Source organism: Triturus cristatus, chromosome 11 (genome assembly GCF_964204655.1).
Source record: "Triturus cristatus chromosome 11, aTriCri1.1, whole genome shotgun sequence".
NCBI lineage: Eukaryota > Metazoa > Chordata > Amphibia > Caudata > Salamandridae > Triturus > Triturus cristatus.
The window spans coordinates 196,408,760-196,435,610 of NC_140594.1; positions in this window are offsets into that span (position 1 = coordinate 196,408,760).

Genomic DNA, 26,851 nt, shown 5'->3' on the forward strand with positions numbered 1-26,851 from the left:
AATGGTACTTGAGGATGATCGGTCTTTAAAAATGTATATTCATCGTTGGTTAACAAAGATTTGTTTTTCCATTTTAGTAGTTTCTTATGATATTCCACTTGCATCGTTTTAAGGGTGGACATGGTGCTGCGTTCATAGTGCTGTCTGTTGTTGAGCTGGGAGTAGGCCTCCTTGTCATACAGCGATCTGGGCATAAGTACAATATTGCCTCCCTTATCACTGCCCCGTATTACAATGCTTTTGTCTTTATTCAGTCTCTGAATGAGCGTGTGGTATTGAACATTTCTTACGTCAAAGTTATTTTTCCGGTTACTGACTTTTCTGTGAAGCTCTTTGATCTGTGCTGTAACATTTTCATTGAAAACATCAATAGAGTCACGTAATAGGATCGGCACAAACGTAGAAGCTGGTTTAAATGGCGTGGCAGGTGAAATCTGTTTCCTGACTGGTACCTGGTTGGTAACTTCATTCCCAGTTTGGATGCCTGACAAGGAATTTGTTCCGTCATTATGCCATACTCAAAGATTTCACTTGGAATGGATAGGTCGAGAGCAGATCCCGTGACCCTGGTCTCAGGTATTGTGGGAGTTGGCTTGTTTGACTCACGCATGGCATGGAATTTGCGTAATTTCAGCTTTCTTATGGCTTTATAAGTGTCAAATCTTGTGTCCGTGTAACTCAGATTAGATTGGGTTGCGAAAGAGAGGCCTAGTTTAAGTATTTTCTCTTCAGTTTGAGTAAGCACAGTGTTCGTTAGATTGATGATAGTGGTATCATTAATACTTGAATTCATTGATTTTTGTTGTTTTTCCACTGGCCTCTGCCCCTCTTCCTGTAGTAGGTGCCGCCTCCTCGCCCTGAGCCTCTGCCTGCGCCTGTAATTGGAGCGTTTTCTCCGTAGGTCTTTTGTGCTCGGGCCGTAGAGATTGCATCCTTTCCTGGCATAAAAAATGAATCTCTTGCCCGGGGTGTGGTTTCGCTGCACCGCTCAGAGTGTCGGTTCGTTGGTCTGATTCCGATCCACTGCTGGTAAAGGAGCTCAAATCTGACCTAGTCGTGTCGGCTTGTTCTTTGTTGCTTGCTATAGCCTTGCGTGTGCTTGGATGCTTGGTATTAGGGCCCCGATAGGTGTCATATTTCTTGGAGAAGGTAAAGATTTGCCCCAGCTCATAATCGTTACGGTCCCTTTGAAATTTGTAGGCTTTTCTGTCCATTATCTTTTTTTGCTCCTTTTTGAGCCTCTCTCTCATTTCTTCCATTAGTTTGCTCTTTTCTTCGCTGTCCTCGATGGTTTCTAGATCCTCCTGTAAAGTTGCAATCTCCTTTAATAATTGCGCTCTGTCGATTTCAGCGTATTTAACCAAGATCAGTACCAGACGTCTTGACGCTTCAAGATTACTGGCCGCCCACTCCATCATCTCAGGATTAGGATTTTCGTAATTGGGAGCCGTTAAAATGCGTAATCCTCGGGGAATCCGGTTGACATCTAAATAACTTTGGAGGGACTTCGCCTCCCACCATTTGCTTTGTTCGCTGCGCAACTTTTTTTCTAGTATTTTGATTTTGTCTTTGATTGTGCTGTTTCTCAGTACGGGTTCGCTGCTATTTTTATCCCGTATGTTGACTGATGTTTGGGGATCATCTGAAAACATTCTTAATGCAGCTTCCTCACGTTCGTTCATGTTGTCGGCTGACATGGTAGTAATATATACACTACGCCTGAAAATAGCTGAAATCTAATGTTGGGGGAATGCCCAGCTGATGCTTCAATAAGATCCTGCTCAGTGTCACCCCAACTGCACTTGTACTTTCCTCCCCCGCAAATCGGAATTAAACAGTTCGGCTTGTTCACTAGGGTAAATACCTCTGGCGTGACGTATCCTCCGATTCGGCACCTCCCGAGGGTTACTCCTCCGTGACTCCGGCCTTGAGCTCGTTTCTCCGTTTGCTTGTAGGGGGGACCCACGCCGTTCCTCTTCCAAGGATTTGCAAATGCCCGGGAAAACGGGTAATGGCTCCGTAACTTGCGTTGTCCAATCGTGGAAAGGGTCTCGTGTAATGGCCGTACGTCGCCACTCGGCCGAAAATATCCAACAGGTAATGCTCACTAGGCGTGGCTGAATCGTTGAAGCCTCACACCAAGAGATCACAGACACGGACCAGTTTTTCTTAGTGCAAATTTATTCGCTTGCTCGCAGAATAGTCGCCATAACGTTTCGGCTCCCCAAGAGCCTTGTTCACATGACAACAAATACAATCAATCTACTTCCTTAAATAGGAAGGCAAGAGCTCTACACGTGGTATGGGTCAGCATAGACAAAGACAACAGACTTTGATAGATTAAGGTTTCGAACGCTGCCAACTTAATGCATACTTCATATCGTGCTTTGAAATTACCCGAAGGTTTGGCAAAGTCTAAAATTACATGGAAAACCACTGTAATACAAATAAATTATAAAGCAACACATTGAATTAGTTTGCTGAGTTATGCAGTAATTAACATTGGCAATGAGCGCTGAAAAGGTCAAATCTATCTTGTATTGACATGAAAACCTTGTAATGTCCGTATCAATCATGAATCGCGGGTTAAATCCCTATGTATTTATCTTGTAGTCTGTATTATTGTTACTAATGGGATGAATCCCCCTATGCTCTATGATAAGTTGCTCTTGCCCCATTGTACACTGCAGATCCCTGCAGTGTGCGAAAGTGAGGAAATGTATACAGTGCAAATAACGCCAATAAATAAACACATCATCAAATAATTTAACATTGCATCAAAGACATATAGTAAAACTCATCTAAAATTCATATATGAAAATGCGAACGTTAAAAGCATTAATGATAAAAAGTCACGATTGTTGCGGAAGTGCGAAGCATGTAAAACAAATTAACGAGATCAGCTGATTAATCCCAGTCGCCATTCTCATTTAAGACATCCACATAGTTAATACTTGGCAAATTTCAACATTCATTTCGTATTGTTCAAATTACGTCACTTTTGCAGCTCCTTTGGCCACTTTTACCCCTTACAATTACTAAGGACGCTCATATCTACTTTCCCTTTTTTTCCCCCGTTTTTTCTGTATATAGGTACTAACCCTGACGAAGTCCATCTGAATTGGCATTGGAACTTCTACATGTAATTGATAAAAAAAAATTTCAATTCACTTTATTCACCTGAGGTCCTGAAGAAAGCTCCCTGACCCTCCTCTGGGCTTTACAAGAGCTGAAACATGTCGACCGTTCACTACGTTTAATATCGCAGAGGATTCATCACACATCCTATCTGCAATTTGACCTTTTTAACGCTTCCCCAGCACCTATCAGAATAAAGACTTTTTTATAGGTAGCATGAGGAACACTTCATTTTAACCACTCACTTGAGCACTCCTCACTTTTTTATTTTATCATTTTTTTCCCTGATCACTACTGGAAGATTCAGTGGTTCCCTCCGGGTTGGAGGATGCATGGAATAAACCCAATGATGATGCTATCACGTATTTAAAGGCGGAGAACCAAGATATACCGCCCATACATAACTTGACGTGATTGAGGGTTTTTTACCTATATCAGATACAACCACCTGAACCCTGGTGCCAGCAACAAGTGATCCATTCTCCCTTGATTATTTAGGACCATAGAACATCAGTAGATATGGACTAAGTCACCATACCACCTCAGTACCATGTGCCCGAGTCCGACTAGCTATAGTGTCTCATTTGCCCTGATACTCCTATCCAGAGAGACAAGTTAATTGACACCTCAGAAAACAACTCTCCCAACCCACGGTAACAGGATACACCTTTTCATTCACACACTCATACTTGTCCACAATAAGATATGACAGGGACACAAAGGAAGTTTGAAATGTTTATTGAAATTATAGTGCTCTAGAATGCAGTATGTGTGCCACAATCTGAAAACAATTGCTAACTATATATTATGAAAAGCTCTGTCATTATAAGGCAGATTAGCCTAACCTCCCTTCCCTTCCATGGAAGCAAACTGATTATACAGCAAAGATCTCCGGAATTAGTAGCGGACCCCATACCTTAGCATACACAGATGAATGTTCTACATCTCAGATACAGCTGTGATCGTCTCTCAGAAATCTCTTTCTTTCTCCTTGTCTGTTACTTTGCTGTGCATAACTAGTTGACAAGGTTTACATGTTCATGAACAACAGCTACCTTTCTGTGTGGTGTCTTGGTGCAAGTGCCTGACCAGAACAAAACAACAAGAGACATTGTTGTTTGACCTTGTCTACAGTGTTCAGACTAAATCCGAGGAATGAGCAGAATGAGAAAACAGTGGCAGGTTTTTGGGTGAAAATGTAATATGACACAAAAGCAAAAGTGTTTATATATACCGTTTGCAACGCTAATGCAGGCTGTGTCGTGCACAGTTAGGCTAACATAGGGAAAACCACAATGGGCAATGTAAATCATAAACAATAAATATCTGTTATTCAGCGCCAAGATACCTACGGGTGAACGTGCGCTTTAAGAAATACACATGTTATGTTATGCACGAAAAACATTACATATTCATGTGTGAGTGGGTGTGTGAGTGGCTGAATGGGTGTATAAGTAGGTGTGTGAATTGCTCTTTGGGTGAGTGAGTGGCTGTAGTGGTGAGTGAGTGGGTATATCAGTGGCTGTATGGATGAGTGAGTGGTTGTATGGGTGGGTGAGTGGGTGTGTGAGTGTGTGGATGAGTGAGTGTGTAGGTGTCTGAATGGCTATATGAGTGAATGACTGGGTGTTTAAGCGGCTGAGTGGGACTGTGAGTGGGTGTCTGAGTCTCTCTGTGGGTCTGTGACTGGGTGCATCAGTCTCTCAGTGGACTATGTAATTGAGAGATGCATACATTTGACTTTGTTCAGCTCCTGTATATAAGAGATATTTTTGCGCTGTAAGAATGTCAGATTTGCTCGGCATTTCCAATATTTACACAAATAACAATCTAAATACCAAAATTTTATTATTTCTTTTATAGCGCTTCTCAACCCTCATATGAAGTGACTTAAATAGATCTCAACACCTCCTTTCCTTCTTTACTCAAATCCTTTCAAAATCAACATGGGAAAAGGTTTTGTCAGGCTGGAAGTAAGAAGAGTTGAATTTATCACAATATTCTGTATGTAAAGCACCCAGATGCAGCTGAAACTGCCTATAAACCCTGACAACCGAAGCCAACATAATAGTTTTATTGACTTCGATACAATAAAAGCTAGAAATGGTCCCACCAGGATTCTCCCTACATAGAAAAAGCAGAGTTGTGAGCGAGCGAACAACATGCAGTGATTTACCTGGGCACACTACACATACATAATAAAAACATTTAGGCATTTGTGCTTTAATCTTGATTTTCAATTAAGCCAACTGATTACAGAAAGCAAGACCCCAAGCTGAGGGTCTGAATAATAAAACAGAAACTGTGGGAGGGTAGACGGCTTAATGAACAGTAAAACAGCTACTTTATCAACACTGCTAAAGTTCTGTAAAAGTCAACACCTATGCACTTAGACTCTGACATAGGTTCTACGTGGGTGGTGATCGCTTTGGCCGCCTTTTGGTGAGTCGGCTACGGGGCCAGCGCCAGGAGTGGAAGATCTCCAAAACCCTGGATATTGGGGGAAATGAGCAGTCGGAGGACACACACATTGCAGATTCCTTCCGGGAATATTATCAGACTCTTTACACTGCACAAGATCTCTCACCAGACACGTTTTGGCCTATCTCGAAGGGGCGACTACCACTTCTCTGACGCCCACACAGAACGCAGATCTGGACCATCCGATTAAGATACAGGAGGTGATCTCTATTATTTCCTGTTTAAAGCTATCCAAATCCCCAGGCCCAGACAGTTTCTCAGCATCTTTCTATAAAACATTTTCTCAAAGCCTTACCCCCATCCTCACACAGCTTTTTAATGCAATAGGAGACACAACATCAACTCCCCCGTCGATGCTTTGTGCAGACATACTAGTAATCCCCAAGCCAGGGAAGGACAGGACTCATTGCGCCTCTTATCGCCCCATATCCCTTTTGAACACAGATCTAAATGTTTTCACCGGGATCCTTGCCGCTCGGCTTGGCCCTCTCTTTCCTGGGTTCATATAACCTGACCAAGCTGGATTTGTGCCTCAACGGCAGTCCAGCGACAACACAAGGAGGATATTACATATAATCGATAAGGCCCAGAGACTCACCGATGAAACAATGCTCTTGGCAATAGATGCTGAGAAAGAATTCAATAGGGTCCACCGGCCCTTTCTTGTGGCCACCCTGACCCACTTCGGCTTAGGGGACCACTTTCAAAGTTGGATCTTCAGCAACTACTCCCACCCAACAGCTACCATTTGAGTCAATGGTAAATCTTCTGCTACTTTTTCTGTTGCCAGGGGAACCAGACAGGGGTGCCCATTGTCACCCCTGCTGTTTGCCCTGTACATGGAACCCATGGCCCAGAGGGTGCGCACCAACCCACAGATTAAAGGAGTTTAATTAGTTTGAGAGCCTCATACTATAGGGTTATATGCGGACGATGTCATAGCTTCTCTAGAGGAACCATCCACTTCACTGCCCGCTTTCATTTCTGAGCTAGAGGCTTTTGGCTTAGCATCAAGTTTCAAAGTAAACAAACAAAAACCACAAGCTCTCAACCTCATTCTTCAACTAGACGCTTTACGACGTGCTTTGCCTCTACAATGGGCTTGTGCATCTATTCCATATCGATGCCTGCAGTTAACACCTACCATTGCAGACACGGTTACCCTAAACTACCAAAAACTGACTCAACAAATCAAAACTGACCTACGTCAGTGGCGATCCGACCCCCTATTCTGGCTTGGACGCATCTCGCCCATTAAAATGACAATTCTCCCCAAGATCTTGATCCTTTTTCAAGAGCTCCCGGCCTCCATTCCGCTTGGGATGCTAAATTCTGTACAGCAAGAAATCAATCAATTTGTATGGGAGGTCAAACGTCTGCACCTTCGCAGAGACCTTAGCTATCGAACTCCTGATGAGGGTGGCCTTGGGATTCCTGATCTCCTCCATTATAACCAGGGAATCCAACTGACGGTCTTTGTGAAATGGTCAGGAGCCAAATTTGAGAAGGATTGGCTATTAATGGACCAGGCCCTGGCGGGCCAGGTATTATTGGACAACCCATTTCTCCCTAAGCACGTGTGGCCTAAATCGCTATATCTTTTTCCCATCACTAAGGCATCATTGACAGTGTGGGATAGCCTAGCGGCACAAAGGAGACTCACCACCTTTCCCTCACCCCTTACTCCATAGCTAATAATCCAGATTTCCAGCCAGACTCTCAGGATCTTTCATTTCAAGTCTCAGTGCAGGCGAACCACAGATCAGATAGCCACTTGTTTGATCTAGAGGGCCCACTTCCCTTCGAAGCACTCCGTATAGACTTTGCACTTCCTGAAACGGAGCGCTGGCACTACACCAAAGTACGACATTGGGTGATGCAACTCTCTAGCTGTCCTGGGGCAGAGTGACAACTCACCCCCTTTGAACACTGGTTCCTATCGAGAACCTCCGACAAGCGACTGGTTTCGGACCTATGCCATCTGATAAATTCCACATTAGAGATTCCCAAACCCAAGAGCCAAATGCACTGGGGGACAAAAATCGGCAGGTAACTCACAACCAAAGAATGGGGAGACATTCATTACAGTGCACGACACACTGCGCACAACATGGCCCGCATTGAGACAGCCGCAAAGATCACAACTTATTGGTACTAAACAGGATTCACAAACACAATCAGTCCAGGTCTCCTGATTGCTGGCGACAGTGTGGCTCCCATGGTACACAATTACACATATTATGGGACTGCCAGAAGATTAGGCCCTATTGGGAACAGGTACTCATGGACATAGACAACATCTAGACACAGAACTCCCTAGATTCCCAGCCTACGTGATCTTAGGCCTTCCGAATCCCCTCATCTTCCCTCTTAGATTTTGACGAGGTGAACAAAATGACGTGGCACTATGCGTGGCCCGGCAAAACATCCTCTCACACTGGGGTTCTGCACACATACTGACACACTTGGGCTGGTTACACTGGCTGTGGTATATAGTAGGGATGGAACGCATCAGCTTTTCGTTAGCTAATCAGCGTTCGGCATTCTCCACAATATGGGCACCATTCTTATCATTGTTAACATCAGAATTTTGGGAGCTCAGATGCCCCAAATATCTTCGCTTGCTACGTCTACCCGAGGCTGTACAATCCCCAACACTCATAAACACTAACGATAAACCCTGTAAGAGACACAGCACCATTATAGCTTCTCTTTTCCTTTTACCTAGTCACCAGGTCTGAGGGTGGGGGTGGGGGGTAGAGGGGACTTTTCTGGGGTGTTATATTTTTCTGAGCATGACCCCCCCTGTGTAGTTGGGGCCCAATACACAATCTCGAATATGCTGTTTTCTCTTTTCTGATATGTTAAAAATGTAATAAAGAAATTTAAACCATAAAAGTCAACACCTCCTAGGAAGGGCAAACCACAGAAGAACATTTATGAGAGGAAATATCCTCTACCATCTCCTATGAGACTTTGTAAATACAATACCTCTGAAGCAATGAGAGGTTTACAGTACATTATTGTCAGCCTCAGTCCTGCACTACTAATTATCTTATGTATTTTGATTTTTTGGTACACATTTCCTCAAAGTGCTGCATGTGATACCCATGGGGTGCAAATTACATCACTAAGTGCACTTTAAAATTATGTTGGAATACACATTTGGGATGTGGTTGAGTGGCTAAGTTAAACTATTCGAAAGAGGAGACTTGAGCCCAACTCTCGACTTTTGCCATTCAACCAAATGTCTGATCCTGGGCACCTCTTGTTCTTTTTTTTGGGGACCGCAGAAGAATACATTGTAAGGAGGAGCTACAGTTACTTTGATCCCCGAAGAAGGGCTCTTATGCCCGAAATGCATTGGGTATTTTATCGAATAAACGCTGCCTTAAATGAATTTGCACTAGTCGTGTTCTTTCAAGAGGTCCGGTCGGACACAGTTGGAACATTAGAAGCTTGGGAAATTGCATTTACACTCCGCATGTGGATTCAAACAATGGTTGAAGAAATGTTAAAGATAAGAGTAATGAGTAAATATGAATAAAAAATGTTGAAATACAAGGAGGACTTTGATAAAAATACCGCCATGTTGGCGCACTCACCAGTGCGATTGGTTGGGGCGAAAATGATGCCCCATCTCTGAAGGTTGTTGTTCACCTCTTGTTTATCTCATATACAAGCTTCACAAACATTTAGCAAGTCCTAGAGGCGAATGCAATCTGTAGTGAGCGTTACACAAGAGCATTAATCCCATGAGTTCATGTGTTAGCATTTGATTCCTAAGAGGTGCAGATTGCATCACTAAGTGTACTTTAAAAACTATTTTTGGATACACATGCGAGATGTGGTCTAGTGGCTGAGTTGAAGTTCGCAAGAGGAGACTTGAGCCCAAACTCAGCTTCCCCCATTCCACAAAACGTTTGTGATCCTGGATTAGCAACAAGGACACGTAAGAAACATTAACTAACTTATCAGACATACTTTGTAAAAGAATAAGCCCTTCTGTTACACAGTTGGACGGAGCACTGTCACTGGCCATGTCATGAATGATGTAATATGTGACATTATCAGCAGTGCATTGCGGGGGCGTGAGTTATAGTTAGCTCAACTAACTATAACAGGGGAATTTCTATGGTTTTCTATGAGTGAAATGTCCAACTAACTATAACATCCCTGAAATCTATGTTTCTTTCAGTGAATTTCAAAGGTTTTTTAAATGCTAATTTCTAACTATAACATGCCTGAAACCTATGGTTTTTTCAGTGAATTTCTAAGGTTTTTTAAATGCTAATTTCTAACTATAATGTGCCTGAAACCTATGGTTTTTTCTGTGAATTTCTAAGGTTTTTTAAATGCTAATTTCTAACATTGCGGGGGCGTGAGTTATAGTTAGCTCAACTAACTATAACAGGGGAATTTCTATGGTTTTCTATGAGTGAAATGTCCAACTAACTATAACATCCCTGAAATCTATGTTTTTTTTCAGTGAATTTCAAAGGTTTTTTAAATGCTAATTTCTAACTATAACGTGCCTGAAACCTATGTTTTTTTCAGTGAATTTCTAAGGTTTTTTAAATGGTAATTTCTAACTATAACGTTCCTGAAACCTATGGTTTTTTCTGTGGATTTCTAAGGTTTTTTAAATGCTAATTTCTAACTATAACGTGCCTGAATCCTATGTTTTTTTCAGTGAATTTCAAAGGTTTTTTAAACGCTAATTTCTAATTATAATGTTAATTAAACCTATCTTTTTTCTGCGTTTTTCAATTATCAACCCATTCTCAACTTGCTGAAAACTGCAAATCTCACCACTCTGCCATCGATACCTTCCGCCAACGAGAGCCACAACTAACGCTAAGGAAATGCAAAGTAGGCGTTCCCGTGCAAAAACAACACGAAAACACCACTTCCCCATATTTTCAACGACCAGCCAAATCTGCAATGCGATCCAAAAAGCAGGCGATAAGCCGAGTTAGCAGCATCAAATTAACATCAACCTTTAACTGGTGTAAGGAGGTTGACTGTCTACTCCGGGAATTGGAGCCAACTCACAGCCACATCTAAAGACCAACATGTGATAGAGCTGCTGATCATGCAGGTCCGACACGCAACAAGACCACAACACCCAGCGCCACCACCACCAGACCCTCCCCCCCCGCACCAACCCCCTACTACCACTAAGGCAGCGCAAAACAGGACAATGGTCCTTCCCAAAACACCATGCCCCACAGCCAAACAATAGCTGAATGTTGGGAGATGTGGCAACAAACTATATATGAAGGAGGCAAGTCACCCTTCAACAATAAAGCACACAATGCCAAGTGTAACACTGATGTGCTGCACAGACCTCACTATGCAAAGAACAAACCTCTCCATGTGGAGATATACTGTTGATACTTGTAGTGTAGTGCACAGTGGACGCAACCATGTTACCTCAGGAAGTGGGGAAGATCTCGGTCATGTAGCTGTGTTGTCCCCCTCTGGAAGCGAAAGCGGAGTGGGCAGCTCCAACGTACGCCACTCCAGCGTAGCAGTATGAATAAATAGGCCAGGCCCCAGGCGTGGTTCACTTGAGGGAAGACCAACGAGTCTGTCACAGTGGCAGCCCTCACCCTGACACGTGGCTGCCACCATAACCGCGGGCCTCCTTGACACAGGCCCCCTGTGAACCCAACGGCACAGCACAGCAGACTTATGTCTGTACCGACTACTGCCTTCGAATTACACTGCGGACAGCAGCGCTCACAATTCAGATACAGTGGCGATTGCAGATGTCACAGTCCAGTTCGCAAGACACTTTTCTTCCAGTGCGGCACGCCCAGACCACGCATCACACGGTGCACACATATTTTTTTTTATATATGTAAATCTATACATTCTATCAATACACTTTCTAGAACATTCTACAAAACGTGCAGGTTAAAAGTTAATCAATTTCTTTAAACTGAACGATATTTTTTTGCAACATTTTCTCGAACATTTAATGGCACGTGCAGGTTAAAAGTTCACGATTGTTTTAAGTTCGAACAGTGCCTTCCAAATGCAAGTAGCAGCTGTGGTTCAGTTGAGCAAATTTTATCCTATGATATGTACTCCACGTTGAAACTGCTTTTTCTTAACCAATCACAAAGATGCTTTTCCACAAAATGAATGTGCACCCTACTTTTGAAAAGAATGCTTTTCAACTCCCAATCACGTATAGTTCTGTATGTCAAAAAAAAGTACTTCCCCATCTTTAAACATATCTCTTATTCTACCAAGGAACTGCATGAGCTACAGACATCTTTCCATACCTTCCAACCATAACTTCAAAATGCTTGTGGGGATCGTAGGACATAGCTATATTTTCAGGTGCAAGAGGTATGCAGAACACATACGTATTGACTTAGACCTAGGTTTACAAAATGTGGACATTAAATGGTTTACACAGAGAAGATTGAAGTTGCACCAATTTCTACCTTTGGTTAAAACCTCTTTACATCTTCCACACCCTGACCTCATGATTGTGCATTGTGATGGAAATGACTGGGGTAGGTTTGGAAATGCTTATGTAGGACACCTTTGGACACCTCAGCTCAGCACCATGTGACTCTGGGCAATAGCTCACATAATTTCCAAGCCGGTCTCGAGGGCCTTCAGACCAATAGGGGTGAGTAGTTTGCGCTTTACAAATACCGTATTGATTTGATACGCGCAAATTTAGCTTTGCACTCCCTGTATAACACCCCCTAAGCACCATACACAAGTTACAATGTTCAAAACAAAAGTTCCTCCGAGTAGGTATAACTACATGCTAACACTACTTGACAGATGTGGCACAGCGGCCAGAGCTCATGACTTCACAGCATATGACACACAGTTTGGACTAACGCTTTCATCCCCGACTCTGGCAGCACCTCAACTTAGCACCATGAGACTCTAGACAATACCTCACATATTTTCCGTACCCCAGGACTTTCAAACCAGTAGGAGTCAGTAGTTTGTCCTAGTAGGCATAAACACATGCTGACACTACTTCCACAGGAGTGCTGCAGCGGCCAGGGCACATGACTTCACACCATAAGACACACAGTTTAGGCTCACGCTTTCATCCCGAACTCCCACAGCAGCTCACCTTAGCAGCATCAGACTACGCAATACCTCACTTAATTTCCGTGCCCAGCACTTTCAGACCAGTAGGTATGAGTAGTTCACTTTGCACCCCCTCTATAGCACACCCTAAATACCCCACAGAGGTTACAGTGCTCCTACCCTCCTCTTTCCCACATATTTTGCCCTTTTTCCCCCTTACTCGCTTCAACAGAATCACAAAATGGTGGCCAACACTTCCTAGTCGCAGCCAATCAGCAGCAAGCTCGTGCTCGTAACGCCTCAGCCAATCAGATGGCAGAATTCCTAAATATCGATATCTGTAAATTTAAAAATTTCTCAAAAACTACTGAACGGATTTACACCAAATAAACAAAAGTGTGCTTTCTAGACCAAGACCCTTCTCCCTGCCAAATTTGGGGTAATTCCGTTCACCCGTTGGACCTGTAGCCTTGTCTAAAGTTTCCTATGGAAATTAATATTGAAAAAACACGTTTTGGGATCCCCTTTTTTCTCGCCCCCCCCTTGATGAATCGCCCCCAAACTTTCAACATAGGAGCTGATCTCAACAAAGAATTAGTTTTGAAAATTTCACGAAGATTCATCAATCGGCGCCAAAGTTATTGCGAATAGAATGTTGCTATTTTCCTATAGTACCAAGGTCCTAACTATAACTACCTACTGGCGACCGCCAGTAGGCAATATAGATATAGATATAGATATAGGTATAAATATACACATATATATGTATATTTTTGACATGCCTATAAAGTTGCCGCTGTTTAAAAAAGTGCTGCTGGCTCTTATTGTATGTATAGCTTTGGGGTGATCTGTCAAGCGAGGGCCAAGAAAAAAGGAGAGGTCAAAAAAGTGCATTCCCTATGTTAATTATGGGTGGGCGGAATTTGCGAAAGTGCCTTTCGCAAAATATCGCGAAACTGCAAAAAATCTCCGCGATCACGCGAAATTTTGCGTGATCACGGAGATTTTTGTGTGCTGATTAATGCGTTACTGAATTTGCACTTCAACTCGGGCACCTGCTTTATTTATATCTGTAAGAGGCATTACATTGGGGCAGTGAATGTATTCTCTGTTGCATTGGGGCCTAGTACTGTGCCATCAAGCCTAAGTGTTTTATTATTAGGCACTTCCTTACAGCCTTCATATGTAGCTTTTGTAGTTTCTCATCCTGATATCAGTGTTGCTGATAGAAGATCATCATAACTATTCAATTGGATCACTGTCCAAATGCAACCTCCAGGAGGATTTATCTTGCCATTTTCTGGCACCGAAAATATTCCTAAATAGTAAACACTATGGTAATATCACGGAGCCCAACGAGGAGCTTGAATCCCCTTCACTTTCAGATCAGCGACTAGTATTGCCTGAACCCAGTCTGACCCTCCTGGCATTTGGCCCGCCCATTCCATTTGCATGTCTTTTTAATGGGGCATTTTTCCTTTTTCCTTTTAAACCCTATTGTCCAGTGTTCTTATTTTTTGTGTTCCTTATTAAAATGTTCTCCCTTTGCTTACAGATGGTGTGGACCTTTATGCTCTTCATTTCTTTGGCAGCTTTGTTGCGCCCAGTATCTCACACATTGTCAGGGATAACCTCGCTACTGAGGCCAAGCTACCATTATTATCTCCATCATCATCATCAGCAATAACATAAATAACGTCTTCAGAAAAAAGCGCAATTTTCCACCAAACTCGTATGTCAAATCAGTTTATAGGTACATACCTGAAATCACTCAAAACAATGTTGATTAAAATTAGCAATAAATCCCTTTCACCAAATGCTTCAAGATTATATCTTGGAAAATTGTTTACAAATTGCACCCCTCACCTAGCCAAAAAGAATAGAGTTAAAAATAGATAGGGGTTCATTTGATGGCGATAAATGAGGTGGACCTAACTTTTATCCAGCTAACATTACAGCTCTAATATGGTCTTAAAGTAACTTCAACAATGACTTTGCTTCCCCCATGATTTGAAGAGATAGATAGCGATATAGTATTTTACTGTTATAATTTCTGTGTTTTTACAAAAGTTAGTTCTCTCCACCGATTAACAATACCATATTCTTTTTAAGGGTGGGTGACAATTTCCGTTCCCTTGCGGATTGCGGAAGTTTTGACATTTTCGCGTACTGCGCGGAACGCGAAAATGTCGAATTTTTGCAATTTTCGCGAGCGGAACGGAAATTGTCGCCCACCCTTAATGTTAATTCTTATAGGGATTGTGATCACGACTACAGACTGAACCGCTAGATAGAATTACACCAAATTTGGCAGAAAGGTAGCTCTTGGTCCAAATAGAGCCCTTCACAGACCCACTCAGAAAGTCATGATCCAACTCACAGACTCACTCAGAGACTCACAAACTCACTCACAGACCCACTCAGACACTCATATACATACTCACAGACCCACAAAGATACTCATGCACCCACTCAGACACCCACTCAGACACTCATGCACTTATTCACAGACCCTCTTCACACACCCACTCACAGACCCACTCAGACAGTCATGGGCCCACTCGCAGACCTACCCAGACACTAATGCACCCACTCACAGACCCTCTCAGACACTCACACACCCACTCACAGGCCCACTCAGAGACTCACACACCCACTCGCAACGTATTTTCAAATATCGCCAAAAAAGAAAATCTATTCATATATTTTCTCAGACACTAATGTAATCACTCAGAAACCCACTCACACTTATACCTACTCAGGCATCCACTCAGTGACTAATGCCCTCACTTACAGACTCACTCAGAAACTCACACAACAACTCACAGGACCACTTAGAGACTTGTAGACCCACTCACATACTCACTCAGACACACATGCACCCACTCACAGACCCTCTCAGACACTCATGTATCCACTCAAAGACAATCTCAGATACTCATGCAGACACAGATCAATTCAGGCACTCTTGCACCCACTCCGGGACTCATTCACCCATTTTAGGACCTACTCAGAGACTGACACGCCCAGTCAGACACACTCAGACATCCTTGCATCCCCTCATAGACCCTCTCAGACACTCAAGCACCCACTCACAGATCTACTCACGACATATTTGTGACTATCACTAAAAAATAAAATACATTCAGACACTAATGTACTCACTCAGAGACCCACTCACACTCTTGCACCCACTCAGAGTTTCACTTACTCACTTACAGACCCACTCACACACCAACTCACAAACCCACTCAGAGACGTAAACACCCTCTCAGAGAGAAGTTAATACACTCACGCACCTACTCACAGACCCACTCAGACATGTACTCACTCACAGACCCGCTCATATACTCATATGCATGCTTACATACCTAATCAGGCACTCATGCACTCATTCACAGACCAACTCACAGACTCATGCACCCATTCATAGACCTACTCGAGGACTGATACACCCAGTCACTTATCTACTGAGACACTCATGTACCCACTCAGAGACCCACTCAGACATTTGTACACACACTCACACACCCACTTAGACATGCAAACACTTACAGGCCCACTTAAATAGTCATGCACCCACTCACAGACCCACTCAGACACTCATGTGCCTACTCATAGAGCCTCTCAGACACTCACACACCCACTCAGACAGTCATGCAGCCACTCACAGACCCACTCAGATACTCATGCACCCACTCATAGACCCTCTTAGACACTTATGCACCCACTCACAGAACCAGTCAGACATTCACACACCCAGACACATAGCTTCTTACTCTCATAGAAAGACACACCCAGTCACAGACACAATCAGACACTCATGTACCCATTCACAGACCCACTTAGACACTCACACACCCACTCACAGGCCCATTCATATACTCACATACCCACTCACAGACTCACTCATACGTTCACACAACTATTCCCAGATGCCCTCATATACCCATTCACAGACCCAGCCAGGCACTCATGCATCCACTCATTGTCCCATTCATAAACTCATACACACATTCACAGACCAACTGACACTGTGACACACCTACTCATAGACCTACACAGGTTCTGAGACACTCATTCACAGACCGACTCATATACTTACACACCCACTCACAGACGCACATAGACACTCATACCCATGACAGATCCACACAGAAACTCACACACCCACTCACTCACAGACCCACTTAGATATTCAATCAATCATTCACACACCCTCTCAGAGACTCATGCACTCACTCACAAACCCATTCAGGCACTCATGCACCTATGCACAGACCTATGTAGCCACTCACACACCCACTGACCAACCCATACAGTCCATTATATACCCACTGACAAAGGTTACAGTTAGGAAATAAAATTAAAAAGACTTTAGAAAATACCAACATTTCGTACAAAAAGCTATAGGTTACAGAGATGTTATAGTTAGGAAATAACATTAAACAACAGTAGAAATTCACTGAAAAAATAAGGGTTTTAGGGACGTTGTAGGAAATAAAATGAAAGAAACAGTAGCAATTCTCTGAAAAAAACAAAGGTTACAGGGATATTACAGTTAGGAAATAGAATTAAAAAAATTGAAATTCACTGAAGAAACCAAAGGTTAAAGGGACGTTATAATTAGGAAATAGAATTAAATAAACCTTAGAAATTCACTGAAAAAAAACAAAGATTGCAGGGACATTATAGTTAGGCTCAGACTTCACATCACAAAACCGTAAAAGTTCAGTAGTTATAGTTACCTGAGCTAACTATAACTTACGCCTCCGCAATGCACTCTTTATAACCTCACATATTACATCAATCATGACATGGTCAGTGACATCACTGATGATATAATTGATGACATCATTGATTACATCATTGATGACATCATGCAGTGATTGTGCGTGTTTTCTTAATGTTTATCAGTGCCAAGCACATATACTAAGCTACTACACAAGTTAAATTACTTTATGTTTTACTAATGAGTGATACTACTTGTTAATAATATATATTATGTGAGTGGCTGTGTGTGAGTGGGTGTCTGAGTGGTTGTATGGGTGTATTAGTGGCCGTGTGAGTGGCTGTATAAGTGAGCCACTGGGTGTTTAAGTGGCTGCAAGGGTGAGTGAGTGGCAGTTTGGGTGGGTGTTTGGGCAAGTGGGTTGTCTGTGTCTGTTTGTCTGTATTGGTGAGTGGTTGTATAGATATGTGAATTGGTACGTAAGTGGTCATGTGGGTGTGGTTGTATGGTTGTGTGGGTGACTGGGTGGCTGTTTTGAAAGGCTTTACGGGTGACTGAGTGGGTGTGTGAGTGACTGTATGGTTGAATAAGTGGGTGTGTGTGTGGGTGTAGCTGTATGGGTGAGTGTATGGCTGGGTGAGTAGTTGTATGTATGAGTGACTGTATGGGTGAATAAGTGGGTGAGTGAGTAGCTGTATGGGTGAGTGTATGGCTGTGTGAGTAGCTGTATGGGTGAGTGAGTGGTTGTATGAGTGAGTGTGTGGGTGTGTGAGTGACTATAGATGAATGAGTGGATGTGTGAGTAGTTATATGGGTTTGTGAATGGGTGTGTGAGTGGTTTGTGTTAGTGTGTGAGTGGGTGTATGAAACTTTGTATGGGGTGTTAGTAGGTGTGTATATGGTTCTGTGGGTGGTGTCACGAGTGATATCATCGGTCATGCCATTTGAGATGTCATCAGTGATGTCACTGACCATATCATGAGGTTATAAGCAGTGCTTTACGGGGACATAAGGTATAGTTAGCTCAGATAATTAAAACTGCTGAATTTTGATGACTTTGTACATGTGAAATCTCAGCCTAACTATAACATCCCTGTAACCTTTGGTTTTGTCAGCGAATTTCTAATTTCTTTTTAATTCCCAACTGGAGTACATTCATTTAGTAAATTAGTAAGTTCTAGCTTGGGTAAATGTTTGTGCATATTCTTCACTACAGCTGCATAAAGGACCATGAGATGTGCTTGTAATTTGAGCAATATGATTAATCCTCGTTCATCTTTATTCACACATCTGTGATAACCTAAATCCTTGTCAAGAGAAGATGATGAGACTACAAAGAGCTGAATCTCCATCAAACAGGTGTACTTCCCCTTAACTAAATGAAGTAAGCACTTCTTTGTTTGGTGGAGATGTTCTCGTATTTCTCTGCATCAATAAAGTGTCACCAAAATCAGCTAAAATGCGCTCGAGGGCATTTGTTAAGCTGCTCATCAACGAGGGAAAAGGCGGGAACCACTTTGCATACTAATAAGGAAAACGTGGCATGGCAAAACAGGCGGAGCTTGGAGATGATTTTGAACATTTGCGTACTCATGGTAATTAAAAGGGAGAATCATGGACTTTGCTGTCAGCATGTAATGATGAGAAATAAATCACTCATCACAGCCACCCCAGATCAGAATGAACTCTGATAGATCAATGATGCAGTCACCTACACTAAGGATTTCAGATTGTTCTTCAATGTAGAATACTTGAGGAATCACACATGCTTTTGCCTTCCTTAAGCCCAAGAAGTTAGGATCTTTTTTTTTTTACACAAGTGGAGAGGGCAGCGTGACCCCTGTCTGATTTCATCCTCAGGGACCCCATCCCTCAGGTCTCGGTCAAAATTCAATAGGAGAGGGGGGCCACGTGGCTCCCCTGGCTGATGACGGCACCAGGGACCCCATTCCCAAGGGCCCGGCCACATCTTCCTGGGTGCCCATGCCCCACCCAAGGCACCTTGTGTGTATCTCCCAGATGGACCCCAGTGCTAGGGCGTTAGTGTATTCATACCTTGCCCCCTTTTCTTTTTACTAAAGTTTTTTTAGATGGCTGGCAACACTTCCTGGTTGAAGCGTTGGCATACAATCAAATTTCAGCAATGGCACTGTTGGATCATTGGAGGATCAACGTGCCTATATTTACAAATTTGTTTTTCTTTTAATATCTCGAAAATTGCTGAATGGATTCACACCAAATAACAAAAAAGCACTCTTTCTGGACCAAGAGCTAGCTTTCTGCCAAATTTGGTGTAATTCCGTCCAGCCGTTAGGGCTGTAATTGTGTTCAAAATACCATGGGAAACACACTTTTTCCAACCCACATTTTTCTTGGCTCCCAATTAATGGTAGTCTGACGGAAACTAGGTACTCGCTATATATATGTCTTTGATTTGATATATATCAGTCAGTTAAATTCACTTTATTTGGTTAATTAAAACCATAAAAGCATACTACAAATGTAAAATAAAAATATCCAAGAAATGTTATAAAATACAATCTAATTCATCAATGTACACATTAAAAAGAAATCTCGTCAAGTTCTAGCAGTGGGCACAAATTATGATCATATCCTACTTTCCTCTTTATTCTAACAGCAGCAGTTAAAAAGCTAGCAATACTAAAAATTTCCCACACATTATTCAACATCTGGAGATAAATGAAGGCCGGTCTTGCCTGGATAAAACCTTTGCCTTTTAAAATAGGAATTATAAATCGATTTCGAATATTTTAATTGTTTGCAAAATAAAACGAAGTGCATGGAGTCCTGAGTGGAAAAATTGTCACAAGTGCATACATTTAAATCCTCCAACTTTTTCCATTCCTTGGGTTCAGCGAAGAGCAAGTGCAATTGATAAAATCTAAATCGAACCAGGAGAAAACGATGTTGCTGATTTGACACTATTGTCAAATACGGCTCAATTTTTAATGTTGTGCATATCAACTGGTGAGCTCACACAAGAGGCTTATTTAGTTCTTTCCGCTCTCTATCACTTTGGGATATTTGGACATACATGTTTTTGGCCCACAATATGTCTGCCTTAACCATTTTTTCCAGAGAACTAAACAACTCAGGTCTCCCTAAATATATAGCAATCCTTTTTATATAATTCAACCATGGAATACAACTAACCAAATCAAGAGATAAAAAATCACAGATAATATCCCAATTCATCACAAGCTCAGGGTTAATCCAAATACTAATCCATTTAAGCAGAGGAGACACTTCTATAGTATTTGAAATAAAACCAATGCCCAGCTCTTGATGAATGATATAAGTGGAAGTCGAGGATGGAACAGATAACACATTTCATAAAAATGTGTTTTCCACATCTTTAATATCCTTTGTATTCCTATAACCCCAAAGGTCAGATCCATAACTCGCAATAGCAAGACATTTGGCCTTAAAGATGCTTAACATGGCTTGGATGGGTCTAGAGCCCAATCTACGCGCGAAATCTAAAACAGCAATAGTTGATCTTGCCAATATATTTCTTTTGGCATGCATTTGTGGGATCCAAGGCCCCCTTTCATCGGATAGCACTCCTAGATATGGGAATGACGTTACCCGAGTGAGTCATCAGTGATGTCATCAGTGATTTCACTGTCCATGTCATGAGTGATGTAATATATGACATCATCAGCAGTGCATTGCGGGCGCGCGAGTTATAGTTAGCTCAACTAACTATAACAGGCGAACTTCTCTTGTTTTATATGAGTCAAATGTCCAACTAACTATAACGTCCCTGAAACCTTAAGGTTTTTTTAATGAATTTCAAGGATTTTTTAAATGCTAATTCCTAACTATAACATCTGTAAAACCTGCGGTTTTTTTCAGTGAATTTCGAAGGTATTTTAAATGTTATTTTCATATTTTAATGTTTATAAAACCTATATTTTTTCTATTTTTTTTGTAATCTTTTGGAACTCAATTATAGTTCTTTTTTTTTTACTTTCAAAAATTAAGTAATGTTTTATATCTTCCCCCAAAAGTATGTATGTATATATATTTTTTTAAACTGCACTCCCATACCTGTAGTGTACCAAGCTCCATCACCACGTGAATCATATCCGCCATATTGCTAAACTCGTAAAGGATGCGCATTTCGTATCCGACGGATTTGTGGCACCGCGTAATATCATATACGTATGAGTATGCTACATAGGTATCCGACGGGTACGCAGTACCAAGCCACGTGTTACGTCATGTACGTATGGGATCACGCCCGCTGCGCATTGCGTATGCGACGAGTGCACGCTGCCAGGCCCTGTGTTACGTCATAGACGTATGGTGTCGCACCGGGTACACCATTCCCTAGTTTTTTTTATGTCTCAAAACTATATCTAAATAACTTTAAACTGTATATGACAGAAAGCTATAATCTAAAATATTTTAAATATTTATATATTTCTAACTTATAAACTTATAAACTTATATTATGATAAATATATTTTCTCAAAATCTTGTCGGGTGCAGCCTCCTTGCGCCCTTGATGGGCGATTGCCATATGACCTTAAAAAAAAGCATTTGATTAGTTCATAACATTTCCCATTGTAACAGTTGGAGGACCCCACCCATTTTAGCTATTCTCCCTACAGCGTTTGATGAGACACACCCCTTCTGCTTAGAGAGCTTTTTTGAAAAGTTTTTTTGCTGTGTACACATATCTTCTACTACACACAACATGCAACGATCATCTTGATCAATAATCATGGTCTGTACATTAGCCTTCCACGTGTGATGGTCATGCATCTCAAACGTTACATCAAAAATCAAATGTGTGTTACACAATGCCCCTGGTGTGTGTGTGTGCACATTATTGTGCTGCCTTTCGGCCTGGGTATTGCTGGCCCGAAGGGGATCATCAGCCATGGGCAGAGTGCACATCCTAGATCCCATGTGACAAACAGTAAACAGCAATGTGTACATTTGTATTGCTGTATTCTCTGTTGTCAGGCGTTACCAGTATAGTAGTGTCATATGTCAGACTTTCAGATTCACGTTTGACATGCATTGCTTGACTATATTGAACGTTATCACTAGTTATGACGTAGCCTCACTGCTGATCCTCCCTCCATCCGAGCACATTCACATGGCAACACTTTCAATGATACCACACACCATTGACAAGAGTGTCTGCGCATATCCACAATCTTGACAACGACATGTGATGTTGGCAATTCAATGTTTTCGATCAGCATCTCATTAGCGATAGTTGCCGCCCTCCGGGTACACGCTACATTAATGTAACTGCAACAGAAACACACATAAGTACACATCCTGGCCAGCCAGGAACTTAACAGCGCCCAGGTCCCCGGAACTATTGTTCACACCCCTACGCTCGCCTGGCGTACGCAAGCCCAGCCCACTTTGCATATGTATAAATAGGATAAAGACGACACCACATGTCCCAGTTCTTCTACACTGCCCATGTCCGAGTTCTCAGGTGATATGGCCGCATCCACCTCACATATCACAATGCGCAATAAAAAAGGGATCCATAAGGCATACACCATCGTCGCAATCAACACTGCACCTGAATTGTGAACACTGCTGCATCAGCCTGAGTAAGCAGCGACAAACAAGCGATATTGCCCTGCTTAAGAATGTGTTCTCTGACCTCATTCAGTCACATGTCTGTCTCAATTTAAGGACCTGCTGGACCGTACTGTAGGCCTGAGCCAGCGGACAGCGCTGCCCTACAGACACGTGGCATTGGCTTTTGGGGCACTGTAGTGAGCTGACTAAGTGTACATGCACACAGGCTTGCGCCACTGCATTACACCCGCACAATATGCTTCTGCCATGAGCTCTGTTTCTTTGTATGTGAACGTTGGAATAACATATTATTATTTACCCTTGTGTAATCTCGGGCACTCCACCTCCTCTTTGAACCACGATTACCACTAACAGTTCGAAGATCGTACTTCAAGATGGAAGGATGCACTCAACTGGTGTTCTCTATTAACGTTGAAAGAAACCGTCATTTACCTCAAGACATTTCCAACATTATATTTTTCTCCCTTTTCAGACACTGGGCTAGTGGAGCCAAAATGGGCGGAGCGGGTGCTCACCCCGTGATGATGCCCTGGGCATCCTGGCGCCTTCCACTGTGGTATCAAGACACCATCCCAGACCGGAGACCTGCTGGGCCCTCCTGATAGCGGCACCCCGGATTTGGAGCTCGCACCGGCACGTCCTTGGACACACCGGTTGTGGCAGGTGAGCAGTCAAGCCTCGGAGCGCAGGAGCTGCAATTAAGCACAGAGCGGAGAAAGGGGCTGGGGTGCAGCTGCCTGGGAGCATAGGTGCAGGCAAGCGATGTTACCATAGATAAGAATGTAATCTCTGGCCTCATTCATATCTCTGTTTCTTTTTAAGGACTTGCTGGACCGCATTCTTTCTCACGGACCCCAGCGTCCCAGACACACGGGTGACGGGAGGTGAACAGTGAGGGCTGGGTGCATTAGGCCGGCGATCTGCCTCCTCCACCCTCTGTTCTTTTCAACCTCCCTCCCCTTCTCCCTTCCACCCACTCACTCTTTGTCCCATTCTCACTTTCCTCCGTTCATTCTCACTACCTTTCTTTTTCTCTTTTTGTTTGATTTTCTGGTGCACCTACCAAATATAAACCAACAGACTATTACATAAATGAAGCCTGGGTAATTGTACAACGGCAAGAGTTCTATGAGTGTATCACTTTATAACACCATGAGTACTGCCCGTGTGATTTCAGAACCAAAAAGGCTCTGCCTAGGGCCACCGAGGCTTCAAGGACTGGCGAGGCCCACCCTGCATATTTAAATAAAGCCCCGGAGGTTGCCGATCCCCAGTCTTGAGTTGGCCTCGAAGCCCCCCGAACAATTCGTAAACAATACCCGGGGAGGTGTCGATTCCCTAGTCTCCAAAACTTCTCTGTGCCCTCCCGCGCCTAATTTACAAGTGAGATTAAGATCCCCAGTGCTGCAGAGACCCCACAATATAATAATAGGATTGGCCCTGCAACATTACCCACCAGTGGGCTCATTTAAATGAACGGGTGAGACCCCGCTTCATTTTATTTTCTCCATTTTTATCATCCGGTTCCGCTTTATTGAAACGATACAAGGTTTTTCTCCTCTCGCTTCAACAAGGCAAACAAGAATTTACTAGCAGAGGGTGCAAGCAATGCTCCCGCCCTGTAATAGCAAACATAAATGTCCCGCGCTTGCACATCCCGGGACATTGTATGACCTGCACCTGGGAGATGCCGCTCCATGGGACCATGATGCTTTGTTTAATGCATAACTACAGAATTGGTATACACGCATACTAACGCTACTTGCACACATGTGGTATAGCAACCAGAGTGTAGTAAAGAGGCAGAGGAAGCCCAAAATCAAAAAATATAAATCCTACCAGCGGTAGGATCACATAGTTCGATCAGCCGACGACCCTGGGATGAGTAGAAACAGATTCACCAAGAAAACAGGTCTTCAGCACACGACCCTGGGATGAGTAGAAACACATTCACCAAGAAAACGGGTCTTCAGCACAACGCAAGCAAGCGCAAAATCTTGGTGAGTGCTGCCTTCTTTTCACCTTCTCCCGCTCGTCCCCAAATTTATGTAGTGAACAGAAAGACTGCAGTGGATCCGATAAGTAGATTTATTGCAGGAAAAGAAGACAGCTTAAAACAGCCACCAACAGGACCAGACACCAAGGCATCCGTCTTCTCCAGCACCGTGTACAAACCCCCCAAGATTCCCGTCATGACAGCCCTACATTCTAACATTACATACTTACATTATAGTATCATTACATACTAACATTGTACTATGACTTACATTGAAATAGTACACAGAGCACTTCACTTTACAGCAATGAGCTCACAGTTTAATCCCCGAGTCTTCAGACCATTAAGGGTGAGTAGTTTGCTTCCCACTCCCTGTATAGTATAAACGCATACTAACACTACTTACAGTTATACTACAACAGCCAGTATGCTACAGCCCATCACTTTGCAACAATCAGCTCGGTTTGATCCCCGAGTCTTCACACCGGTAGGCGCAGTACTTCGCTTCCCACTTCCGGTATAGTATAAATGCACAGTAGAGATCAGTAGTTCGCTTCCCACTCCCTGTATGGTATAAATGCCTACTAACACTACTTCCACAGGTATCCTACAAACACCACAGCACATCACTTTACAGCAATGACCTCCCGGTTTAGGCTCTAGGTTTCATACCCGACTGTAACAGCATCTCATCTCAGCACCATGTCACTCTGAGCAACACCGCACTTCAGACCGGTAGGTGTGACTACTTTGCTTCGCACTCCCCCACAGAGGTTACAGTGCTCCTATCCTCCTGTTTCCGACTCTTTTCACCTTTTTCCCCCTTACTTGCTTCAATGGAATCACAAAATGGTGGCCAAAACTTCCCAGTTGCAACTGCTCGCAGCGCTCACAACCAATAAGCAGCAAGCTCGTGCTCGTAACGCCTCAGCCAATCAGATGGCAGAATTCCCAAATATCTATATCTGTAAATTTCGATATCTCTCCAAAACTACTGAACGGATTTACACCAAAAAACAAAAGCTTGCTTTCTAGACCAAGACCCTTCTCCCTGCCAAATTTGGGGCAATTTCGTTCACCCATTCGACCTGTAGTCTTGTCTAAAGTTTCCTATGGAAATGAACATGGAGAAAACACGTTTTGGGACCCCCCTTTTTTCTCGGCCCCACCTTGACAAATCACCCCCAAACGTCCCACATAGGAGCTGATACGAACAAAGAATTAGTTTGGAAAATTTCATGAAGATTCATCAAACGACGCCAAAGTTATATGCAAAACAAAAAATGCTCTTCCTATGGAAACTTGGTCCTAACTATAAATATCCAACTGGCGACCTATATTACCTACTGGTGGTCGCCAGTAGGTAGTTATAGTTAGGACCTAGTTTCCATATGAAACCAGTTTTTTTTTCCCAAAGCTTTTGCGCCGGTTGACAAATCTTCGCGCAATTTTCAAAATGTATGGCCTGTTCCGTCAGCTCCTATCTTGAAAGTTTCGGGGTGATTCACTAAGCCGGGGCCGAGAAAAAAGGGGGTCCCTAAACGTGTTTTTTCCATGTTATTTCCCATAGGAATCTTTAGACACGACTACAGCCCGAACTGCTGAACGGAATTGCACCAAATTTGGCAAAAAAGTAGTGCTTGGTTCAGAAAGCGCCCTTTTTTTAAATGGTGTAAATCCATTCAATAGTTGATGAGAAAATCAAAAAATAGAGGTAAAAAACAAGCATTTGCTATAGGAAACTTTAGACACGGCTACAGCTCGAACTGCTGAACGGAATTACACCAAATTTGGCAAAAAGGTAGTGCTTGGTTCGGAAAGCACCCTTT